General features: G+C 34.3%; 1 long non-coding RNA gene across 1 annotated transcript; it reads right to left on the bottom strand.

Annotated features, from left to right (window-relative positions):
- Positions 1 to 404: 404 nt before the first annotated feature.
- Positions 405 to 2,866, bottom strand: LOC105711458 (uncharacterized). Its single transcript, XR_001106012.2, has 3 exons — positions 2,797 to 2,866; positions 2,435 to 2,558; positions 405 to 485 (listed from the first exon to the last, which is right to left on the bottom strand). It is a non-coding gene; the product is annotated as an uncharacterized LOC105711458 (long non-coding RNA).
- Positions 2,867 to 25,116: the final 22,250 nt, after the last annotated feature.

The raw sequence follows: 25,116 nt of genomic DNA, 5'->3' as shown, positions 1-25,116 counted from the left end.
TGCTTAACTAATATTTTTGAAATTAACATTCACTTACTTTTATATGTATACATATATGCATGTGTGTATATATATATATGTATGTATAATACTTGTTTCTAAACATGTTTTATAAACATCTTCAAACAAAAGCAAAGCTGAAAAATGATACAACAAATACCTGTACATTCTCCATCTAGGTTCATCAGTAGTTAACATTTTGGAAAATATAAATGCATACTCACACACATACACACACATACTCTACCTAAGTATGTTACAGATTTATAGTACTCCTTGTCTTAGTCTGTTCTATTGCTATAATAAAATGCCTGAGATTGGGTAATGTATAAACAACACTAACTTATTTCTCACAATTTTGGAGCTGGAAGCCCAAAATCCAGGTGCCATCAAGCTTGGTGTCTGGGGAGGGCCTGGTCTCTGCTTGCAAGGTGGGGACTTGTTGTTTTCTCTGGAGAGAAGATGAACACTTTCATCTTGCCCAGCTGAAGAGATAGAAGAACAAAAAGGGTATAGCTAGTTCCCACAAGCCCTTTTCTTATAAAGGTACTAATTCATTCATGAGAAGTAAAACCCTCCTGATTTAATCATCCTGAAGGCCCCATCTTTTGAGACTGTAACATTTAGTCTCAGGTCTCAACATATGAATTTTGAGGGACAAATATATTCAAGCCCTAGCAGTCTTGAATACTCCAGCATGCATCTCCTAAAAGTACATTTTTCTAGATAACCAAAATGCCATTATCAAATTTAGAAAAATTAACAGTAATTCCTTAATGTAATCTATTATCCAGACCCATTTAGCCTACATATGTTACCTTAAACTTAGATAACTTCACACATTGCATTAGATTGCCATGTTCCTTAAATCTCTTCAAATTTCTCCTGTCCAACTATCTTTTTATTTTTCTCATAATATTGTCTTTTGAATAGCCTAAACCTTTTTGTTTTGTGGAATGTCCTATGTGTGAGTTTTGTCTGATGATTTTCTTCTTGTGCTGTTTAATTTGTTTCTTTATCCCCTGTATATCCTGTTAACCAGAAGTTAAGTCTGAGTGCTTAATTAGATTCAGTTTAAACATCATTGTGTATACATTATGTTGCATTGCTTTATGAGCTGCATAATTTCAAGTTGTCCCATTATTAGTTATGCTAATTTTGAACATTTGGTTAAGGTCTGATTTTCAAATTTTCCTATTGCAAAAAATAGTTTTAAAAATTATTTTATACAGAATGCATATTGAATAATTTTGAATAGTTATTTTTTTATTAGGTTTTCTTTTTCAAAAACTTAACCCCTTTCAATTTATAATTAATTATCATAGGATTTCTTATATTTATACAAGAGTATTTGATGTTCACCATGAACATGGCTATTTTTAAAATGGTTTTAAATGTGGCTTGTATTTTTATTCTCTAACATATTTAGTGTGGTAATTTTATCTTTTGAAATAAATCTTTTGCATTTTGGAGATTAATTTTCTTGTTTGGGAGAAGATATTAGTAGTTTAACAGTTTGTCATTGACTTGTGGCTATTATTCTGCTAACAAGGTGAACTGGCAGAGTAAGTGGCTGGTGTATTACGGGGCTCTTTCAGCAGAAGCCTCATTTTGACAGGAGGGTTGCATTGAGCAGTTACCACACCAATTGCTCAACTTACTGAAATATAAATTATAAGGGGAAAAAGTAGAAAAGTGAGTCAGTATTTTAGTTGTGGAAATATATGTAATTTGAATTCTGAGGGAGAATAATTTTAATCAAGTGAAAAATATAAATCTAAATTTCTGTATAAGGAAGTTAAAACCAAGAGAATTATGGGGTTCTTCCTGTGAGATTTCTCCATAACATGAGCAATGTATACACTTCCATAGGAAAATATTAACCAAATAAGTAAATGCTCAAACATTTTTATCTATATAGATCTTCACAATTTAGTTTAAATAATAGGATTTTACCTTTTATTATTATTATCTAACCATTTGGCAGCATTTTGTTTTCTTATTTGGAAAATGTATTATAAGTAATATAACTACAAAGTTATTAAAAAATGCAAAATTATGATGCTGGTATCAAATATTCCTGATGTGCCTGGTAGACTTAATTTGAGAATGAAAACATCTTATTCAAAGAAAGCCACTTCTTTTAACCTCCTGGCTTCATCATTCAGCCTTTGCATTAACTTTTTTATCAGCTTTGTTTGTCACCTCTGAGAGTGTACACTTTATGAAATATAAAGTAAGAAAGTATGGGCAGGAAGTTTCTCTTCACACCTTTGTCTCTACACAGCTTTTAAAAGCTGTCTTGACTCTTACCTAAGGCTTGGCAAACATGAATATATTTCTTCAATTGTAGTAAAGAGCTCTTGCTTGATATACTTTATCCTTAGGCATGCCAGCTACTCTTCAAAACATTCCTTGTTTTAGCTGTTATTACCTTTGTGACCATAAGTACTCATGCTTGATCCATTTATTTCTGTGCCATTTGCTGAAGTCAGCACAGACGTGCTAATAAACTTAGCTCCACGTCTGTGGACTTTACTGAAGCTGAACCTTCACCTCTGGAACAGAGAAAACATAGGTATTAACTTTTCCAAGTATGTTTGTTATGTCTTTTTGTTTTCCTTTTATAAACATTAGGGATTTTAGAAAAACTTGAAATTTGGCAATGAAGTTAAATGATTGATTTTAAAATGTTATTTAAGTGCTGTCTAGAGACAGTATGACAATATGCAAATTCATTTACTACACAGTTGACCAATGAGTAGAAAAAAAATATCAGGATGTTTTATTATTTACCTTTTCCGTAAGATGGCTTACTCAGCATGAACTCTCATCACTTGAAGCTTTTCCTCTTCACTCCCTTCCTCCTCATTCCACGTATGTTCCCTTTAAATTGAGGATATTGCAGTTTAGGCTTTAGAGCAGGAGTCAAATGTTCAGGTTGATGTTTCCAATTGGTCAGAAACTTTAAAGCATGTGCTATGTTCTATGCTTCATTAAAGTTTAACTTATTTATAAACACCCTTAAAATCTTTCCAATTGAGCACGAATCACTTTCATAAATCTATATGTAGAGAAGAGAGGTGGGTCTCACTTTCTTTTTTGGTGAGTTTGTTCCTATGAGCTATGGATGGAAACATACAGGTTTTGAAAATGAATATTTTTTTTTAAAAGTACTCTACATGAGTTGGCACTTAGTGACTTTGAAACAACAATCAATTTTTTAACTCATGGTTGTATGGATGGGAAATCTGGACTAAATTCAACTAGGTGATTCTGTTGATCTGGGTTAACTCACGCCTCTGTGTACTTGGGCAGCTACCAGGTCAGCAGAGGTGTGGTTGACAGTTGACTTGAATGTCTTGTCATCCTCCCCATGGCCTCCTAGCATCTAGCAGGCTACCTTGTCCTTGTACACATGGAAAGCTGCAGCCAGAATGAAATGCTTCTTAGTGACTAGGTTGAGAACTTGTGCTTCTCTTCTACCAAAACAATGCACAAAGCCAACTTAAATTCAAGGAGTAAGGAATTTCAAAGAATTTTGTCATTTCACAACCTACCATATACCAAAGACATTGGGGAAATATAAAGGATTATCTATGTGAATATTTTTTATAAATTTAGTGTTGTAATATATAAGGGGTTGCTATGATATTTTCATCATTTTGTTTCTGTAAACAAAATGATTATATGTTAAAATTCTGAAAATAAAAATACCTGCTGCTTTCACAGTAATATTTGCTTTGCAAAGTACTCTTACCTACTTATTATTCACTTAAATTTCCATTAAAAATCTCATGAGATAAGTGAGATCATTATTACTGACAACACTAAATGGCTTAATGAAACAGCAGAACACCATTCCACCTGCCTTTCTTCTATGCTCATCAAAATTTAAGCTATTTTTCTATGAAAACGTTCTCCTAATGCTTTCTCTTCTGTTTGACCTTAAAGCATTTTTTCCTAATGTAGAATGAAGTAGCACCTTTAATAGAGTAGAAAAAAAATCACTAAAAAATATACAACTAGCATCAAACTAAAACCATCAGTAAATTAAATTTTAATATATATGTAAAATAATTAAGTTTGATGAGCAATAATATGGCCTGCTTTATGTAGCTGAAAAAAGGTAGAAGACAATATTTCGTAAAAGTTGACAAATTCATGTACGTTTTTCTAATCTTTTATTACTCTAATTCTGAAATTATTGCTTAATTATTTGTCTTTGCTATTAGACACATAAAAGCTGTGAAAGCAAGTAGATGACCTATCAAATTTGTCATAATGTCCTTAATTTGTTGCTTGGCAATTAATGGATAAACAAATGCTTTTCAAAGAAAAAATGAGAATTTTTTTTTTGATATTAAGTGACATAAATTATAAATGGTATGATATATGTACATCACCTAGCTATTTTATGCCAGTGTTTCTATGTTCAAAAAATATATCAGACTTATTTTTATAGGTCAATCTTTTACAAAAAATACCTATTTATTTGTTAGATTTTTAAATAATCCAGAAAATCATCTGGATTACTTTGGGTAAAATATATAGTTTTAAATTGAAATTATTATTTTTATTTTATTTTATTGCTTGAATAGGGTATTTACTAAAGTAAGTATCATTAATATAATTTTGTTTTGAAGATAAAAACATTTAGAAAATGTTAATATTCTATTTAGAAATGCAACTGCCCAATAATGTTACAAAACTAAGGTGAAAAAAATCAATAATTTAAATATTTAAAAATAATAAAATAACAATTGGAAGAATATAAATAACCAACCAGTCATTCCTCATTGATATTTATTTCTAGATGAATATTCTCTACAGTGTTATCTGTGTAAAAAGGGTTTGTATGTATATTTTGTGAAAAAAAAATTTTGAGATAAAAATATTTGGAATATGCTGCATACCATGGTAGTTTTGGGAGCCTTTGTACATTGATGAAATTAAATATGCATTAATTTCATTAATGTATCCAAGTTTATGCAGTTTAATGCAGTGTTCCCTGCACTTTTGGACAAATAGTAAATAGTAACATAGATCCAGTAAGCACATTTTTGGAAAAAACAACTACATAGACAAGGAATTTCAGGGTTTTAGAATATGTCATATATCAGACTAAATGGACTCAATATATTCTGAAAATTTGTGGATTACAAAAATAAAATACAAATTCACTTTGAATTGTTTCATAGAAATATATGTTCTTTTAATTTTTGAATGGCTTTGCCTTATTTTCTTTACTAAAAATGTCTGTACAGATTTTATAGAAATGTTTCTCAAGCCAATCATGGTGGCTCACATCTGTAATCTCTTATTCTGGGGACTGAATTGGGATGATTGCCTGAGGCTGAGATTGGACCCAGCCTGAGAGACTTGTGGGAGGATTGCTTGAGGCCAGGATAAGACCAATATAGAGACTCCATCTCTAAAAAATTTTTTTAAACTTAGTTGGGTAAGGTGATGTGCACTGGTAATCCCAGCTACTTCAGAGGCTGAGGCAGGAGGATCACTTGAGCTCAGGAGTTCATGGCTGCAGTGAGTTCTGATAACAACACTATACTCCAACATAGGTGACAGCGCAAGACCCTAGCTCTGGAAAAAACAACCAACCAACCAACCAAATGATGTTTCTTAACACTGGATTAAAACCACCTAAAATGTTAGTGAATGACATTACTGTATGTTTTTATTATGATTTTAATAGCTATTTTGAAGTGGTTGTTAAATTTGCGGAAATCAAATTCTTCCTCTAGAAGATGTTCATGTTTTGAGACACAGTTCTAAAAGACCTTATCAAGATATATTATGCTAAGAACACAGATATGCTTCCAAGAGAAAACTAAAATTTACTGAAAAATTCATATTCAGAAGATAGTGTTAAACATATTTACTATAGAGCAAAGATGTAAATAAAAATAAGTTTGAGCACATTGTTATGAAGTTCTTAATATTATTTATATTGTCAGATATGTGAAAAAATTATCATAAGTGGATTTCAACTTCAGCAGCGTTGAGACTTAACACATCTATATGTACAAATCATGTTCATCTATATGTAGAAATATATAAATATGTATTTATATATCTATAGGTATAAAACACATCTATATTTATAAATCACATCTATATGTATTGTTAGAAACAATCCCACTCTTTTTGATCTTAAGTTTTTAACAAGTCCAATATCCTTCATCTGTGTACAATAATCTGGAAGATTGGCAGAGGCCTGGATTATATCCTTATGTTTGCTCCAATGTCATGATTAGATTGGTGGTGTAAATTTTTTTATTGCTTTGTTCTAGTAAAAGATTTCCATCTACTTCTAATGCCAATACTGAATGATTTACTGTATAAGTCAAGCAGTATGCTTTATTATTTTCTTTGTAATGGGATTTGCAATAATTCCAAATTGTATTACTTGAGTGTTTTTGAGATTGATAAAAGAACTATTGAAAAACATTTTAATATACTTCATTGAAAAGAATGATAAAATTAGAAAAACTGATATGTGAATTCACATGGTCTATTTTTAATATATTTTAGAAAATAAAATATGTTTATAAAAAAATTTTAAGTAATGTTACAAATGTTAAAAAAGATTATTTTACAAATACTAAAGTTCTAAGCAATTACAGCATTATATTTTTGGGAGATCACAATAATAAAGGGCAATAAAACATGATGCGAGGAAGTTTTAAAATGGAAAAATATCTATGTCTTAGTCTGCAAGACAGGACAGTTAGAAAAGTAGATAATGTCCTGGCAATCAAGTAAAAGCACTATGGCATGTTAAGCTATAATACCATCCACCAAATTGTGCTAATTAGAGAGAATGATGGCAAATAGGCAAACAGTTATAATTATATGTTATATTGTTATATGACGAATCCAGAGAAAATAGATTAGATTCAGGCAGCGTGCTGTGTAAAAGATTACTTCCTAGATCTGCTAGTATGAATTTCAGAATTTTGACTGCAAATGCTGTTTTAGTCCTCTTGGTTCACATTTATATACTTAACAGTCCCTGAAGCTTTCCTTCTTCCCTCTCTTCCTCCCTCTTCCTTTCTTCCTTTTTTCCTTCCTTCCCTTCCTTCCTTCCTTCTTGCCTGCCTGCCTTTGTTTCTTAACTTCCTCCTTCTTTTCTTTCTAATCATGAGTTTGAGTGCAACATTATTTGTAGAAGAACTAAACATTTATTACAGAATAAATAATACACAGCTAACTAAAATAAGCCCAAACACATAATAACACATATAAAATCATATTCAAGCCTAATGGTAAGTTATATTTAATAGAACCAACAATTATATAACATGTAAAGATTATTTATATAAGATCCATCGATATCTTGGGATGAGTATTTCAGCCTATTTTAATATGTTTTTTCTTTGTAAAGAAATATTTCTTTTTACAAAAAAAATACTAAGTGTCTGAAATGGAAAAGCTATCTGTTAGTGTAACTGAGAACATAAATGTTGGTCTACAATGAAGAAAGTCTTTTATCTATAGTTAAAAAAAATATACTTAGTCTTGGCAAATTGCAGAGATTCACTTAGGGGTGGAAAGGTCAGAAGCCTATTTCTTGTACACCTTGTAGACATGGTCCCTAACAATATTTTTATGTAGTCAAATTAAGAATCAAACTTTATGCAAATATTTCAGGTTACATAGATAAGTACCACTGAATTATATAAATCATAATTCTACTTAACATGAAAATAGTGTTTCTCTGTCATTTTTCCTCTGCTCATTCAGTCACACCCATCTTGCTAATTAAGTTCCTTAACATTGAAGATAATGATATTGCAGAACTTTTTTAGGAAAAAATAAATTTGAGGATAAATTTACATCATATTAAATGAAAACAGTACTTCTGAGAGTAACCTTCAAAAGGACCATATTTGCTACTGCAGCTGAATAAGGTCATTTGAAGAAGGAGATGAGTGTAGTGGCAAGAAATAAAGGAAAATATGGTATTTGTCACTGTCCTTGGATTTTTGTCTAAGCCTCTAATTATAGATATAAAACCCGATAAAGATTACTTTTTAATGTTTTATGTTTTAAAGCTTTTCTGTGAGAAATAATATACAACTTTATTCTTATGTACTAGAACATATCTATAATTTTGTAGAACGTTGCCCTTATCTGAAGGTTAAATAAACTTTTTTGAAAACAAAACAAAGCAAACCTTATAACTTTTAGAAGAATGTGATTTATTTCTCACATAGATAAGTATTCCAACTTAAATATAGCAGTCTGCATTACAGAGAAATTTTAAAAGCTACACAAAGTGTAGGACTCAGCTTATTATTATATTAAATCAACAATTATGTCGTATTTGGCTATCCTTATTACTAGATGTTCATTACTAGACATGCATGTTTTAAGTTAAAATGACATGAAGTTGAGGTATAATGAGTGGATAAAATGTCACGAACACAAAATAACTATTTCAATATAAAATAATTATAAATTTGAAATGCATCTGTTTCCTAAAACACTTATCATTATCATTGTTTCTCCAATGTTTAATAAAATAATAATCTTTAGGTCTCTGTCTCACAGCATTTATACAGGAGTTTACAATGGTCTTTATCTGCTCAGTAGTAACAGATCAACTACCAACCCCTAATGTTTCCACCTCTGTGGAGACCCACCAGCAGTGACAGAAGACAGACTAATGCCTAAGCAGCCAGGAGCACAACATAAGCGAACAAAATAATTAGATCTGTGAAATATAAAGTTGATCCTAGCAAACTATTGTAAAAATACTCCTTCTAGGTTGGAGCAAAGGGCAACTGTGTCATTGACTCTTATCTTCCCAGCCTGCCCACATTTCCATCAGTACAATCCTCCACCTTTCACCAAAATCCACATTCTGGTGTTTTTGGATATCCTGAGACTCACAAAGGTTTCATGATTTCTGCAATTAAGGATTTCTTCAAATCAGTTATAGTCTTTCCTCACTACATGTCCTGGAGGATTCTAAAGGCTTAATAATTTGGAGTGGATTAACTGAGAACACTCAGCAGATACCACAGAACTTTTTTACACCTCTTTAAATGGCAGCCTACAAGAAGTGTGGTGAGTGATTTTATGGCCACTAATCAATAAAAAGTCCCCCACAAAATGTTGAGCATTTGTTTTCAAAATGGCTCTGAAGACAGTTTTAAAAATCATAGTGTACATAGGCAGTTCCTTTAGAAACAAAATAACCAGAAGTGTAAATATCCTATGTCTAAATAGTGACAATTTATAAATCAGAGTGTTTTATCTTTCTACTTTGACAACTATATCTTCATAATGACAATATCAGAAAAATTTGATTTAGCTGTAATAGTTACATAACAATGTCAGCAAATACAAAGACAATTGAACTTAGTTATTTTTATTCATGACTATGTCCTACTAATGGGTTGCTGGCATTTAGATAAAGAATAAAATAAAGATACAGATAATCCTATGCATTATTTTATAAAATTTATTTTTCTTGTCTTTATCTCAGCAGAATAATAATCTTGATATAATAATAATTAGAGTAAATTAGTGTTCTGTTGGCAGTAATGGTCTAAAAAATTAACAAGGAAAATATAATTGTATTCCAAAGGTATAAATTTTAAATATGTTTATCAATAATGTAAATTAAAGTAAATATAATAAATCAAAAACTATTTTCAATAAGTTTTCTGTTAAATATTTAAAATTTATCTATGCAAAATGTAAATTATAATTATTGAATACCAAATTTTAGGTGGCTTACGCCTGTAATCCCAGCACTTTGGGATGCTAAGGCGGGCAGAAAGTCAAGAGTTTGAGATCAGCTTGACCAATATGGTGAAACCTCATCTCTACTAAAAATACACAGAAAAATTAGCTGGGCATGGTGGGGGTAATCCCAGCTACTTGGGAGGCTGAGGCAGGAAAATGGCTTGAACTTGGGAGGTGGAGGTTTCAGTGAGCCAACATTGTGCCACTGCACTCCAGCCTGGGTGACAGAGAGAAACTCCATTTCAAAAAATAAATTAAAAAAAAGAAAAAAAAATAATTTTTATAAAATTAATTAAATTGATATAATATATGTGTAAAACTATTCACAGTTCTAGCATATCCCACTAGTTGACGTTGTAAGAAGGTGGTCTCAAAATTCATGCTTGTTAAATCGATACCAACATACATACAAATTCAAGATTCATAAGAATTGTTTACCATTGTAAAATATTTCTCAGCTGCCATGTGCATGATGTGCTAATTGTTTAGTGTTCTGGAACCATGAATTGGAATGTGAATAGAAGCAAGAAAATGGACACTCAGCACCACTGGGAAACAATACCTTGTCATGATAAAATCTCTTGCATTCCTGCCATCTGAGAGAAGGATTTGACAAGTTAATTAATTTGAATTTTCTTAGGTAAGCACATCTGCAGCTCCGATTCTCCCTATTTGAAATATTGTCCATCTCTAAATTGGGCAGCAATGTAAGCCATAAGCCTTCACTACATTCAGACATGGCCCCCTTTTGTTTGGAAAACATAGGGCAAAAGAAGTAGAACCGTGTATCCTTGGAGTCTGAATGGCTTTAGTTATGAGTCACAGGTTGTGCTGTGTGCCAGTGCCGCCTGTTTGATCCTGAGTAGTAGGGGCATCTGTAGTCTTTAATATGTTTATTTCTTATGGGTATGTGACACTTGAGGCCCTATAATATAGGATGTGACAAGGGCCTCCCTTGCCAGGGTCTATAGTAGTCCTGCATCAGTATGAAACTCCATGATAATTTAAATGGCTTTCTAAGGTACATACAGAAGAACAGTGTCATGTATATGAATAGGGATCTATATGAAGTCATATGTATATACATGAACACATATATCTGTACTTAGAAAATGTATTTACACCTACTATACAATGTGTTTTTTTTTAAAGAAGTATTGTTTTAGGAGTAAGAGAATATACTACTTGGAGAATCAGAAAGTGTTAAACATCTTCCCTAGGAATTAAGAGTAAGAATAAGGAAATGGAAAGGGAATAAGAGAAGAATATGCTTCTGGTTGAATTTTTGTAGTAGCATAAAGATATGATAATATGGCATTTGAGTCATGAGATTAGAGACAATATAATCAATTACACTAAAGTTATATCCATTTGCCTTCTTGAGATTTGTGCAGGTATAAGATAACTATCTCATTACCCAATAGCTGCACAAGAAGTCATTATTATTGGAAAGATGATCAGAAGCATTTCTCTTTGAAATCTATGTAATAGAAAAACAGAGGTCTCAGTATCTAATGCTTACGGTACTTATCACATTTATACCAACAGTGTATGTGTGTATATAGGAAATACCTGAAGAGAAAGGCTCAAGAATGTTTCAGCTCCCAACTCGGCAGAACCATCACACTCATTTATTACCATTGCCGGTCCTGGTCAAAGCGGACAGAGGATGGCATCCTTGTGGAGTTTTTGCTGGAGCATTATATTTTAATAGAAAAGTTAGACGCACAGATCCTGCTGTGGAAGAAACCGTATGGCAGAGGGCTGTATAAGGGAATGTACAGTTGAGGGTCATGAAAAATTAGTGTTTCTTAGAACCTGGTACTGCAGCTTTGGTGGGGAAGAGGATGTGAAAGAGAAATTATGAGATCGAAGTTGAGGGTAGCTGGTATAAATGAGTGAATGAATTTAAAGTAGAATGAACCTTTTTAAAAATTCTCTGATTCAAGCTGCATTTTTTACCTCTAGGTTTATTAAATCTGAAAGCAACCAAGGTCTTTGGGGGGATGGCACTTTTTTGCCAATGTTTGCATACTCATGAAACATCACAAGTAAAAACTAATAGTTTAATATTATATTGGGGAGGCTAAGCATTCAAATAGGTGAGCAGGGATTAGCTGCCTTCTGATTATAAAGAGGGCTCTTACAGCTTAATCCCCAAGAGCTATTTGCTTCAGTGTTTCTAATGGCCCTTAATAGCTCAAGCCTGCATAGAACACATATGCATGTATTTATATTTGTATTGATACATATTTCATGTATCAATTTCTATTCCCTAGCTGGAATTTGTACTGTGAATTACTATAGTACTCTTTTGTCTAAAATGTAATTATCTAATTATGTGTTCTGGGAGATGGCATAGCTAGACTCATAGAGCACCAATTCACACGCATTTAATTTTTGTTTTTAATAGGAGACTATGAGAAAAAGGATCTTTCTCCCTCTGGAAGGGGAACGCAGTACTCATGCATAAGTGGCGCTTTCAGAATTGGAATATTTTTGCCAGCTCCTTTGGGCATTTCATTAAGTGTTTCTAATACTACAGGGTAGTTTTGCCCTCCAATATGACCCTTAAAGAAATCCTATTAGTAAATCACAGGCTAAGAAGTCATGCAATTTGAACCTAAAGTGACTATGCAACATTAAATAATGCCATCAAGATGCAGTCTTAATTTTTTTAAAGGTGACAAAAACCTCTGTGAAGTATCCTCTCTTTCAGTTTCACTAAATTAGTAATATGAGCCAGCCATGACTCATTCAAATAATTTGATTGAATCAAAGGAGCATGTGGAAGCTTATAGTGATTGACCAGTAATCATAAAAAGAATGAAAATGGGCCTAGATGGAAGCAAGTCAGCTCCCCTCCCGCATGCCCACGCTTTGGAAGTTTTGAACTGCATAGTCATTAGTACTTAAAGAACTGAATGTTATACACTCCCTTTGATAATAAAGGTCCAGTTAAAACTATGTTTTGGCACACTGGTAGATGTATTTAAAAAGTTGGTATACCCAGTACTAAATGTCATATTTTACTGGTTGACATGCATTTATCACTTCATTTCCCCATACAGTAAACAACTTGTAACTCACCAGCTAATTTGATTGACAGCAGCCTTGGGCATTTCTTAGCACTCATGTACTGTATTGCATGGAGTCAAACTTCCATGGTAGTTTCATAGGCTTCAACAACAACAATAATAGAAATAATAATTCCAGAGTTAATTTAAAGGAGTAAAAAGAAGTAAGTCAATATAAGAACAATAAATTATGAGAATTTCTCATTTGAGTAAGTAACAAGTTTAATAGCTTTTCCTAAGTACTGAGATCATTCAATTGAACATCTGCTTTCCAGCTGTGCATATTGATATATTACCAGGTTTTTATTCCCTTCTACTCTAAACGTATCCGTAAGTTTTTAGGAGTTTCACTACCTGACTTTTTGACAATGCCTTGCTTGTGAAATATATAAAAATGTCAAAAATTCTGTAAGCCATATTATGCCCAGGATATTATTTTTCAGTAGACTCCAAAGACAGAAGTCTATGAACAATTAAACCATTCTTCAATCACACCTTGTTCCAGCTGGGATCAGAGAATTAAAAGAAAATAAGCGCTCATAATTTACTTATTGCTGAAGTCCCTATAGTTTTCTGACTGTTAATGTATTCTTATTAAATAATTCTATCAATGAAAAAGTTATATTATACATTCTTGAAATTCTGAAGTTGGCTCTTGGATATTAACTTTAGTATTTCTTCTTTTATATATGCTGAACAACTATATTCAGAAAAATCCCATTTGATGGAGATTAGGTTACTTCAATCTTGTGAAATCCCAAGTCAAATTTTAGAGTGTTTAGTCATAAAGTACAATACTGAAACAATCTGTACTGAAAAGAAAAGTAAGACCTGCTAATCAACATGGATGTAACCCAATGTCTTGTCTAATAGTAACGCATAGAATGTATTCTCTCCTTTCAACAAAATATGTCCCAAATAAGATGTTATCTTCTTCCAATCAGCCTTCATCGTTACTGTCACCATAGCAACTAAATAGATCTGAGATGCAACCTAAACAAGGGACCAAATAAGATGAGCTCATGAGCCACTGCATTATCAGTGTTCATAAGATAGTAATTCAAAAATGCTCATCATACCCACAAAGGAAAAGCCTTTATTTTCTCTTTCCCTGACCAAAAGTATGGTTAATAAAAGTATTTCACCATGTTCTAGGCTTTATGGATTAAACAGCTTAAGAAATGGGATGATGTAACCTGAAGGGACCATGTACTCAGCACGGTCCCAGGACTCACATCACAATGGCAATCTGCTGGCTTGCAAAGTAATATACAACTGAAGATGAGATTTATTGATTGATTGGTTTAATTTTATTAAATGACACTAAAGAAACGTGAGTTGCTTTTCTGTTGTTAACGTATGTAATTAGGAGAATACCATATATGAGAGTGTAAAGTAGGACAGATTTGGAGTACTCAGGAAAATGAGTTCTATAAATATTAAACCGTTGAGCCACTGAAGCTTTTCAGATTCTTTAAAGAACATCATAATCTGTAAGATGTTTTCACATTTTTCCAATTTATTCTTATCCAGAGAGCAATACTGTTCCGGATATCTACAAACTTTAGGTGTATACCTAAGGAGAAAGATCAATCATATGAATAAAATTAATAGTTAATAGTCCTTTTATACCTTATAATGTGTGACTTTACATGTACTATGCCATTTAACTCATACTATAGTTATCTCCATTTTTTTTTTTTTTTTTTTTTTGAGACGGAGTTTCGCTCTTGTTACCCAGGCTGGAGTGCAATGGCACGATCTCGGCTCACCGCAACCTCCGCCTCCTGGGTTCAGGCAATTCTCCTGCCTCAGCCTCCTGAGTAACTGGGATTACAGGCACGCGCCACCATGCCCAGCTAATTTTTTGTATTAGTAGAGACGGGGTTTCACCATGTTGACCAGGATGGTCTTGATTTCTTGACCTCGTGATCCACCCGCCTCGGCCTCCCAAAGTGCTGGGATTACAGGCTTGAGCCACCGCGCCTGGCCAGTTATCTCCATCTTAAAGATGAACAAGTCAGTTCATGGAGAGAATAGGTAACTTTCTGAGTTTAAAAAGGGACAGAGCTAGGATTTGAACACAGGTACTCTTAACTCTGAACCCTGTTCTCAACCAGTAAGTACTATGCAAATATTTTTGTGCCAGGCTCAGAAGATACAATAGCATTGCCAAAAACACATTAACGTACAGTTATTTCCTGCATAAGGACATTTCAGTCAATGATAGACCATATATACAACCGTAGTCCCCTTTAGATTGTAATGAAGTTGGAAGATTCCTATTGCCCAGTGTTGTCACAGCCATCCTAATGTCACAGCACAATGCATTACTTGTGTGATTGTGGTGATGCTCTTGTAAACAAACCCACTGCATTGCCAGTCATATAACAGTAGATCACATACAGTTATATATAGTGCATACTATTTCATATTAATAATGAATGACTATATTATTAGTTTATGTATTTACTATATTATATTTTTTATTGTTATTTTAGAATATACTCCATCTTATTAAAAATGTTAACTGTAAAACATCCTCAGGCAGATCCTTCAGGGGGTGTTCCAGAAGAAGGCATTATTATCATAGGAGATGATAGCTCCATGCATGTTAATGCCCCCAAAAACCTTCCAGTGGGACGGGACAAGATGTGGAGGTCATAAACAGAGACAATGATGATTCTGACCCTGATAGGCCTGGAATAATGTGTATGTTTGTGTGTTAGTTTTTAACAAAAATGTTTATAAAGTTAAAGACTGTTTAAAAAACATTAAATAGTAAAAAGCTCATAGAATAATGACATAAAATACTTTTGTACAGTTGTGCAATGTGTTTGTGCTTTAAGTTAAATGTTATTACAAAGAGTCAGAAAGTTTATAAAATGAAAGTTTATAAAGTGAAATAGTTAAATTAACTTTAGTTTATTATTAAAGAAATATTTTTTATGAATTTATTGTAGCATAAGTGTGCAGTGTTTATAAAGTCTACAATAGTGTACAGTAACGTGGTAGGCCTTCACATGCACTCAACACTCAGTCACTCACAGCAACTTCCAGTCCTGCCAGTTCCATTCATTTAAGTGCTCTATGTAGGTATTCCATTTTTGAATGTTTTAATTATATTTCTGCTGTACTTTTTCAATGTTTAATATGTTTAGATGCACAAATACTACTGTGTCACAGTTGCCTACAGTATTCATTGCAGTCACACGCTGTACAGGTTTGTAGCCTAGGAGCAACAACCGAGGTGTATGGGCTATACCATCGAGGTGTAAGTACACTCTACAGTGCTTGCACAATGACAGGTTGCCTAATGACTCACTTCTCAGAATGTCTTTAACAATGCATGACTATTTCTCAACCTCCTTTCATCACTATATTGAGTGTTCTGTCTTTTCTATTATGACTGCAGCTTCTTCATGTCAAACGTATATAGAATTGCCTCAAAGATATTATGAATTCAGTTCCAAACCACCACAATAAAGTGAATATTGTAATAAAATGAGTCACATTTTTTGGTTTCCCAGTATATATAAAAGTTATATTTACACTGTCCTCTAGTCTATTACATGTACAATAGCATTATGTCTAAAAATGTAAATACCTTACCATTAAAAATGCTTTATTGGTAAGAAATACTAACAATCATCTGAACCTTCAGCGAGTCATAATCTTTTTGCTGATGAAGGGTCTTACTTTGATGTTGATGACTGCTGATGTTTGAAAAAGTTCTAAGACTTTTATAAAATTGGAGTCAATCCTTTGAAACCCTGCCACTACTTTATCAAATCAGTTTATGCAATATTCTAAATTGTTTCTTGTCATTTTAACAATGTTCAAAATATCTCCTCCAGGAGAGTAGATTTCATCTCAAGAAACCATTTTGCTCATCCATTAGAAGCAACTCCTCTTGCATTAAAGTTTGATAATCTGATCATGGCAATTCAGTCACATCTTCAGGCTCCACTTCTAACTCTAGTTATTTTGCTATTTCCACCACATATGCAGTTAACTTCTCCACTGACATCTTGAATTCCTCAAAGTCATCCATGAGAGTTGAAATCAACTTCTTCCAAATTCCTGTTACTTTTGATATTTTCACCTCCTTCTATGAATTATGAATGATTTTAATGGCATCTAGAATGGTGAATTCTTTCCAGAAGTTTTCAATGTACTTTGTCCAGATCCTTTAGCAGAATCACTATGTATTGCAGCTATGGCCTTACAAGATGTATTTCTTAAACAATAACAATTAAAAGTCAAAATTACCCCTTGATCCCTGGGATACAGAATTAATATTGTGTTAGCAGGCATTAAAACAACATAAATCTCTTGGTACATCTTTATCAGAATTCTTGAGTGAATAGGTGCATTGTCACTGAAAATTAATATTTTGAAAGATTTTTTTTTTTTTTCTGAGCAGTGGGGTCCAACAGTGGGCTTCAAATGTTTAGTAAACCATACTGTACACATATTCTGCCATCCAGGCTTTGTTATTGCCTTTATAAAGCAAGGCAGAATACATTTAGCAATAAATTCTTAAATACTGTAGGATTTTCTGGATATTAAATGAGCATTGGCATTAACTTAAAGTCACCAGCTACATTACCCCCTAATCAGGGAACCAGCCTGTCCTTTGAAGCCTTGAAGGCAAGCATTGACTTCTCCTTTTGGCCAAGAATGTCCAAAATGGCATCTTCTTTCAGTATTAGACTATGTTGCTACATTGAAAATTATTTGTTGTTTGTGTAGCCACCTTCATCAATTACATTAGCTAGATCCATTGAGTAACTTGTTACAACTTCTCCATCGGCAGGTGCTGCATTACCTTGCACTTTCATGTTATGGAGATGGCTTCTTTTCTTAAACTTCATGAACCAACCTCTGCTAGCTTCCAACTTTTCTTCTGCAGCTTCTTCATCTTTCTCAGCCTTAAAGTATTGAAGAGAGTTAGGACCTTGGATCAGGTGTTGGCTTAAGGATAGGGTGTATCTGATTTGGTCTTCTATCTAGACCACTCATACCTTCTCCATATTTGTAATAAGAGACCAGCCTGGTCAACATGGTGAAACACAGTCTTTACTAAAAATACAAAAAAATTAGCTGAGTGTGGTGACAGGTGCCTGTAATCCCAGCTACTCAGAAGGCTGAGGCAGGAGAATCGCTTGAACCTGAGAGACGGAGGTTGCAGTGAGCTGAGAACGTGCCATTGCGCTCCAGCATGGGTGACAAGAGTGAAACTGCATTTTTTAAAAAATAAAAAAGGCTGTTTCACTTTCTATCATTTTTTTCTGTTCACTGGAGGAGCACTTTTATTTTCCTTCAAGAACATTTTGTTTACATTCACAGTTGAGCTAGCAGTTTGGTGCCAGAGGCCTAGCCTTCAGCATATCTCAGCTTTTGACATGCCTTCCTCACTAAGCTTAATAATTTCTAGCTTTTGATTTAAAGTGAGACATGTGACTCTTCCTTTTACTTGAACACTTAGAAGTCATTAGAGGGTTTTTAATTAACCCAATTTTAATACAATTTTGTCTCAGGTACTAGGGAAGCCTGAGAAGGGTGGAAGGAATGGCCGGTTGGTGGGATGGTTAGAATGCACACGATATTTATCGATTAAATTTATCATCTCTTATAAGCACAGTTTGTGGTGTCCCAAAACAATTACAATAGTAACCTCAGTGATTCCTGATCACAGACCAGTATAGCACATATAAGAATAACAATAAAGTTTGATATATTAAAAAGTATCAAAATAGGACACAGAAACATAAAGTGAGCCTATACTGTTGGAAAAATGTCACTGACAGTTGCTTGATGCCACATTGCCATAAGCTTTCAATCTGTAAAAAATGCAGTATCTGTGAAGAGCAATAAAGTGAAGCTCAATAAAGCAAGGTATGCCTGTATTTAAAGGTCTGTGTCTTTATATCATCCTAGGAAAGATTCATTTTGGTCACTTTCTATAAACTTACATTTTTAAAGTGGTAGACTTTGAACACCACTAGGTTATATTGTCTACACCATACATTCAATGCTTAACATATGCAATCTTATACCTTAGCTCTTTAAAGACAGATAAGGTTTCTCTCTCCCTCTGCCTCTCAGAAAACAAACCTACTGATGGGGCGAAGATTGCAGGCCAGATTATTTCAAAGTGTCTTGGTCAAAGGACTTGCCCAGGAGGCAACTTAAAGCCACTGAACTTTTGGTGATGAGCACCAGCCATAAATCAAAGAAGTAGATCCCCAGGGTAAGTCTTAGGATGAGTGGCAGAGAAGCAAACAGGCTGACAGCAGCTTCATGCCAGCTTTGCATACTGTGTGGCAAGAAGAAAAAACCTTCAGAGTCAGGGATCTGTCACGGGGGCATCTCCAACAGGCAGATAACAAGTCATTCACTGTGGATGACTGGAAACAGGTGGTATTAGAAGCACTGCAGACCCTATAAAAACAAGAGTCTCCAAGTGGAGTGGAAAATCAGAGAAATAGAAATGAAGATTCTAGTTATATGTTGTATTTATGTTACTATGAAATTATAAAGGGAAATTATGCAGAAAGTGGAACTGCTTTTCTATAAAAATTACGCAAAATTCTAAACACATTTTCTAGCACTTAACAACAAACACTTTTTTCTCTCTTTACAATCAACCAACATGCATATTATAAATAATAAATTATGTGACAAAAATTTATTTTACTTATAAAAATAATTTATATTTTTGTGTTTTTGCCTGAATAGACAGAGTTGATCTTCTCACTGACAAAGTAATTATGAAGACATGCTAAGATATTCTATCCAAGGTGATAGTAATTTTTAAGACCTAAGAGAGTTACTGTAGAGAAAAAGGATCAGCCTCTTCCAGGATCAACATCAGAAACTTAGATATAGAGAGATGGTTAAAATTTGTACTTTATGAGTCCTGAAGATTTTGCAACTTAAATAGGAAATGATATATGAAGAGTCCATGTAATTACAACACAGACACAGTGTATTAAACATATAAGTGCAGGAAGCATAGATAACCCGTTTTAGATAGAATGGAGGGAAGAGGTCTAAGAAGGCAGAAGACAAAGTATATCGGGAATGGCTTCTTGATCAATGTGACATCTCAGCTGATCTTTGAATAATGAAGATAAATTTGCCAGGAATGCGCTGGGTGGAAGAGATGATATTTTACACCTGAAGTCCAGCATGACTTTTTGAAGGATCCTTATAGTTAAACATGGCTGGATGATAAAAGCCCATTTGTCAGAAAAGTGGAGCCTGCAGACTTTGGTAGTTACCAGATTATGAGCAGACTTGGCTATGCTTTGGAGTTTGGACTTTATCCTGAAGGGATTGGTGTGCCATGAAGGAGATAGATATAGATGATAGATAGATGATAGATAGATAGATAGATGAGGTCTTGCTCCATTGCCCAGGCTAGAGTGCAGTAGCACTGTCATCTCTCATTGCAACCTTGAGCTTCTGGGATCAAGCAATCCTACCACCTTTGCCTCCTGTGTAGGTGGTACTACAGGTATGTGCCACCACACCTGGCTAATTGTTCCTTTTTTTTTTTTTTGTAGCGATAGGGTCTTGATATGCTGCCTAGGTTGGTAATGAACTGGCCTCAAGCAAACTCAGCCTTCCAAAGTGCTGGGATTATAGGCATGAACCACTGTGCCCTGTCTTGAAATTTAATTCATCTTTCAGCAAGTGACATATAGAAAGAATCAGAGGCCAAGCCAGGCCGAGGCCTAGAAGACCAGTCAGAATAATTCAGATGAGAAATGATGCAGCTGACAGAAGAGAGAGGCTGTGGGAGCCAGCAGGAAGATATGCAGATGAGCATGATTAAAAGTCAAAATTGATGGGACTTGGTCGCCACTGAGTCAGGAGAGGAAATAAAAGCAGCAGAGCGAGGGATAGCAGCAGTGCAAAGCCCCATTCATCCTAGACACAATGTGTTTCCAGATCCTCAAGTTCTGGACTCTTAACCTATTATATAAATTGTCTAGAAGTAGAGAAATCTTGTTGTGGGCAAATTAAGGCACTGGGGGTAGCAGTGGCTGATGTATTCTAGGAAATTCTAGGTTGGTAGGCCAGGAAAAAAAAAGAGAGAGAAAGGTGGCATTTTCTTGACATCCTCTCTTTTTTTACCTTTTGAGTCAGAAAGAAGAAATAGCAGACTGAGCTAACAGTCAATTTCCAAACAGAAGCTTATATCCTGCATTAGTCCTGGCTTTGTGGTACATATTAAAATTTTAAACTTCTTTTCATCTCAGTTAGATTTTTCAAGGTTTGAATTGTGACGTATACAATAATAGTTCTGGAAGTGAGTAAAAACAATCATGTTGTGAGTTTACTTTACAGATAATCTTCCCTGAAGCTTGGGCACTCAGCGTACAGTAATGTTAATGCAGCTAAAGTGTGATTATTCACAGAGCAGGATTCATTGAACATCTACAATGTGCTAGGCACTGTTCAAGGGGCTGATGATATAGCAATGAACAAAATAGATACAAACCTTTGCCTTCATGGAGCTTACATTTCAGGGAAAGGACAAGTAATAGGTAAGATAAATGAGTAAAATGCATAGAACGTTAGATATGATAAGTGCTGAAGGAAAAAATGAAGGAGGGAAAGAGAATAGGGAGTTTCAGGAGGTGGCTACAATTTTAGAGAAAGTAGTCAATCTGGTCCCAGTAAAAAGGTGATTATTTGAATAAAGATACAAAGGAGGCTAAGGAGCACAGCATAAAGTCACCTAGGGAGAAAAAATAAAAACTTCTAAGCGAAGAGAGAAGAAGATGCAAAGGCCTTGAGATTTAAGGGACAGTGGGGACAGAAGAAGAGTGGGCAAAGAGAATGAGTGGATATGAGATCAGAGAGATAATGAGTGATCACATCTGGTAGATAGAGGCCTGCTAAAGTAAGGGCTGACTGCTATTCTCAGCAGGATTGAAGCCATTGGTGGCTCCTTAGCTGAGGAATTGCGTTAGTTTATTTTGTTCTGCTATAATAGAATACATACTCTCTTAATACCTATTAACAGACTGGGAAATTTATAACAAATAGAAATTTATTGGCTCACAGTGCTGGAGGCTGGAAATCTAAGATCAAGGCATCCACATCTGGTCAGAGTCTCCTTACTCCCTCATCACATGGTGGAAGGTAAGAGACTGAGGGAGAGAAAGAGGGACTGAACTTACCTTTTTGACATCAATCTCACCCTGAAGTTGGAGCCTTCATGGCCTAACCACCTTGTAAATGTCCCACCTCTTAATGCAGTTACAATGGCAATTAAATTCCAACATGAGTTTTAGATGATTCAAACATTCAAACCATAGCAGGAATATTATCTGATTCATGTTTTAATAGGATTATTCTGGCTACTATGTTTAGAATAGATTGTAGTGGGGAGTAAAATAGGACAAAGCAGGAAAGAATTAGGAATATTTTGCAATTATACATGAAAGAAATAATGACACCCCCAAAACTGCACCAAGATAATCCAATGTAGAATATTAAAAGTGATTAGTTTTTAAATATACCATATACCTTTAAAGTTCCACATTAAGGGACAGAAACCCAATCTGGAGAACAGCATGTGGTAACTGCATTTGAAACTGCTTTAATCACCTAAATCATGTGTATTAGCCTATAGATATAGATATAGATAGATGATAGATAGATAGATAGATAGATAGATAAATAGATGATAGATTAAATGATCTCAAATAGCCAAAGCAATCCTAAGCAAAAAGAACAAAGCTAGAGACATCACACTACCTGACTTCACTATACTAAAAGGCTACAGTAAACAAAATTGCATGGTACTGGTACAAAAACTGACACATAAACCAATGGAAGAGTAGAGAACACATAAATAAAGCCACAAATCTAGAACCATCTGATCTTCAACAAAGTTGACAAAAATAAGCAATGGGAAAAGAACTCCCTATTCAATAAGTAATGCTGTGATAGCTGGCTAGCCGTATACAGAAGAATGAAACTGGACCTGTAACTTTCACTATCTACAAAAACTAACTCAAGATGGATTAAAGATTAAATGTGAGAATTCAAACTTCAAAAATTCTAAAAGAAAACTTAGCAAACACCATTCTGGACATTGGCCTTGGCAAATAATTTATAACTAACACCTTTTAGGCAACTGCAAAAAAAAAAAAAAAAAGTTAACAAGTGGGGCCTAATTAAGGTTAGGAGCTTCTGAACAGCGAAAGAAATATATCAGCAGAGTAAGCAGATAACCTACAGAATGGGAGAAAATATTTGCAAACTATGCATCTGCCAAAGTTCTAATATCCAGAACCTATAAGGAACTTAATTCATTAAGCAAAAGCAAATAACCCCATTAAAAGTGGGCAAATGACATAAACAAATTTTTCTCAAAAGAAGCATACAAGTGTCAAACAAACATGTGAAGAAATACTCAACATCACTAGTCACCAGGGAAATGCAAATCAAAACCACAATGACATACTATCTGATAGCAGTCAGATGGCTGTTTTTAAAAAGCCTAAAGAACAATAAATACTGGTGAGGCTGAAGAAAAAAGCAAATGTTTAAACAGTTTTGTGGGAATGTAAATTAGTTCAACTATTGTGGAAACATTTTGGAGATTTCTCAAAGAACTGAAAACAGAACTATCATTCAACCCAGCAATCCCATTACTGGGTATACATCCAAAAGGAAATATATTCTTTTACCAAAATGACGCATGCATTCTTATGTTCATTGTAGCACTGTTCACCACAGCAAAGACATGAAGTCAACCTAACTACCTACCAGTGGCAGACTGGATAAAGAAAATGTGGTATGTATACACCACAGAATACTACACAGCCATATAAAAAAATGAAATTGTGTTCTTTCAGCAACATGGACACAGCTGGAGACCATTATCCTAAGCAAATTAATGCAGGAGTGGAAAACCAAATATCAAGTGTTCTCACTTATAAATGGGAGCTAAACATTGGATACGCATGAACATAAAGAGCACCATTAGGCCTTGGGGATTACTAAAGTTGGGAGGGAGGAAGGCAAAGGTTGAAAAACTATTGTATACCGTGCTCATTACCTGGATTACAGAATCACTCATACCCTAAACCTCAGTATCAGCCTAAATACCCATGTAACAAACCTGCACGTGTACCTCCTGAATCTAGAATAAGAATTGAAATTATAAAATGTTAGGTAAGTAAAGCCAGGAGGCTTAAGATCTAAGAACAGTCAATGTTTGAGTCTGAGTCCAAAGGCCAAAAAAGACTGATATCTCAGCAGTTAGGCAGGTGGAGTTCCCTCTTATTCAGCCTTTTTGTTCTATTTGAGTTGTAATTAATTGATGAGACCCATTCACAGTAGGGCAGGTAACCTGCTTTACTCAGTCTATGGATTCAGACGTTAGTCTCAACCAGAGACACTCTCGTAGGCACACACAAAACAATTTTTGGCCAAATGTCTGGACATCCTGTAGCCAAGTCAAATTGTCACATGAAATTAACCATCACACCGGGCTTTTTTCTAACCTAGCCTCAAGAACATATGTGCTTCTAATCAAGCCTGTCTTACCAGTGCTAATATTTAGTAGCGGTCAAGTTTGTTGGAGAGCTAATCTGTAACTTGAGCCAACCATTTATTACCTTAAGGCCACAGTATAGATTAGATTAATAAACTAGAGAGAGAATCTCCACATTTCGTTATATCCTGTTCTGTAACCACAACCCCAGGTGGGACAGGATGAAGGAAGTAGGAGATCAAGAAGATACTGCAAGCTTGCTCCATGGAAGGCAATAGTTATGAACTGTTTAATATATTACCTAGTAGAGAAGACTAATCTCTTTCTAGATTTGATACGGAGTACAATATGCAAAGTTCCACTTAAAAAAAGAAAAAAACCTTGATTTTATCACAGGTAGTATGTTTAAGTGTGACCCCTTACTGTGGTTCTTCAGGTTCTTGAAAATATGGTACCACAACCTTTGAGATCCTGACCTTGATGTTACATTGACTGCATTATTGGCACAACCTCCATTTGATAGTCTACCAACAGATGGTCAGGGTATCCTGACATGCTTTATAGTCCCTTGCCTATTTGTGCATCATTTGACAGGATACTTTCGAGACAGCAAAATTGAGCTGAAGATGTTCTGGTTCATTGTTTCCAGCAGTGGTTTTGGCTTTATCTAGAATTTCTTGATTCAAATTTATAAGTGACCCCAATCTTATTCAGCCTTATTGTGAAATAACAAAG

Source organism: Aotus nancymaae, unplaced genomic scaffold (assembly GCF_030222135.1).
Source record: "Aotus nancymaae isolate 86718 unplaced genomic scaffold, 86718_ANA_hifiasm-v0.15.2.pri h1tg000040l, whole genome shotgun sequence".
Classification (NCBI taxonomy): Eukaryota; Metazoa; Chordata; class Mammalia; order Primates; family Aotidae; genus Aotus; species Aotus nancymaae.
Note: the sequence above shows the minus strand (reverse complement) of the source record. Positions and strands in the feature narration are given on the sequence as shown.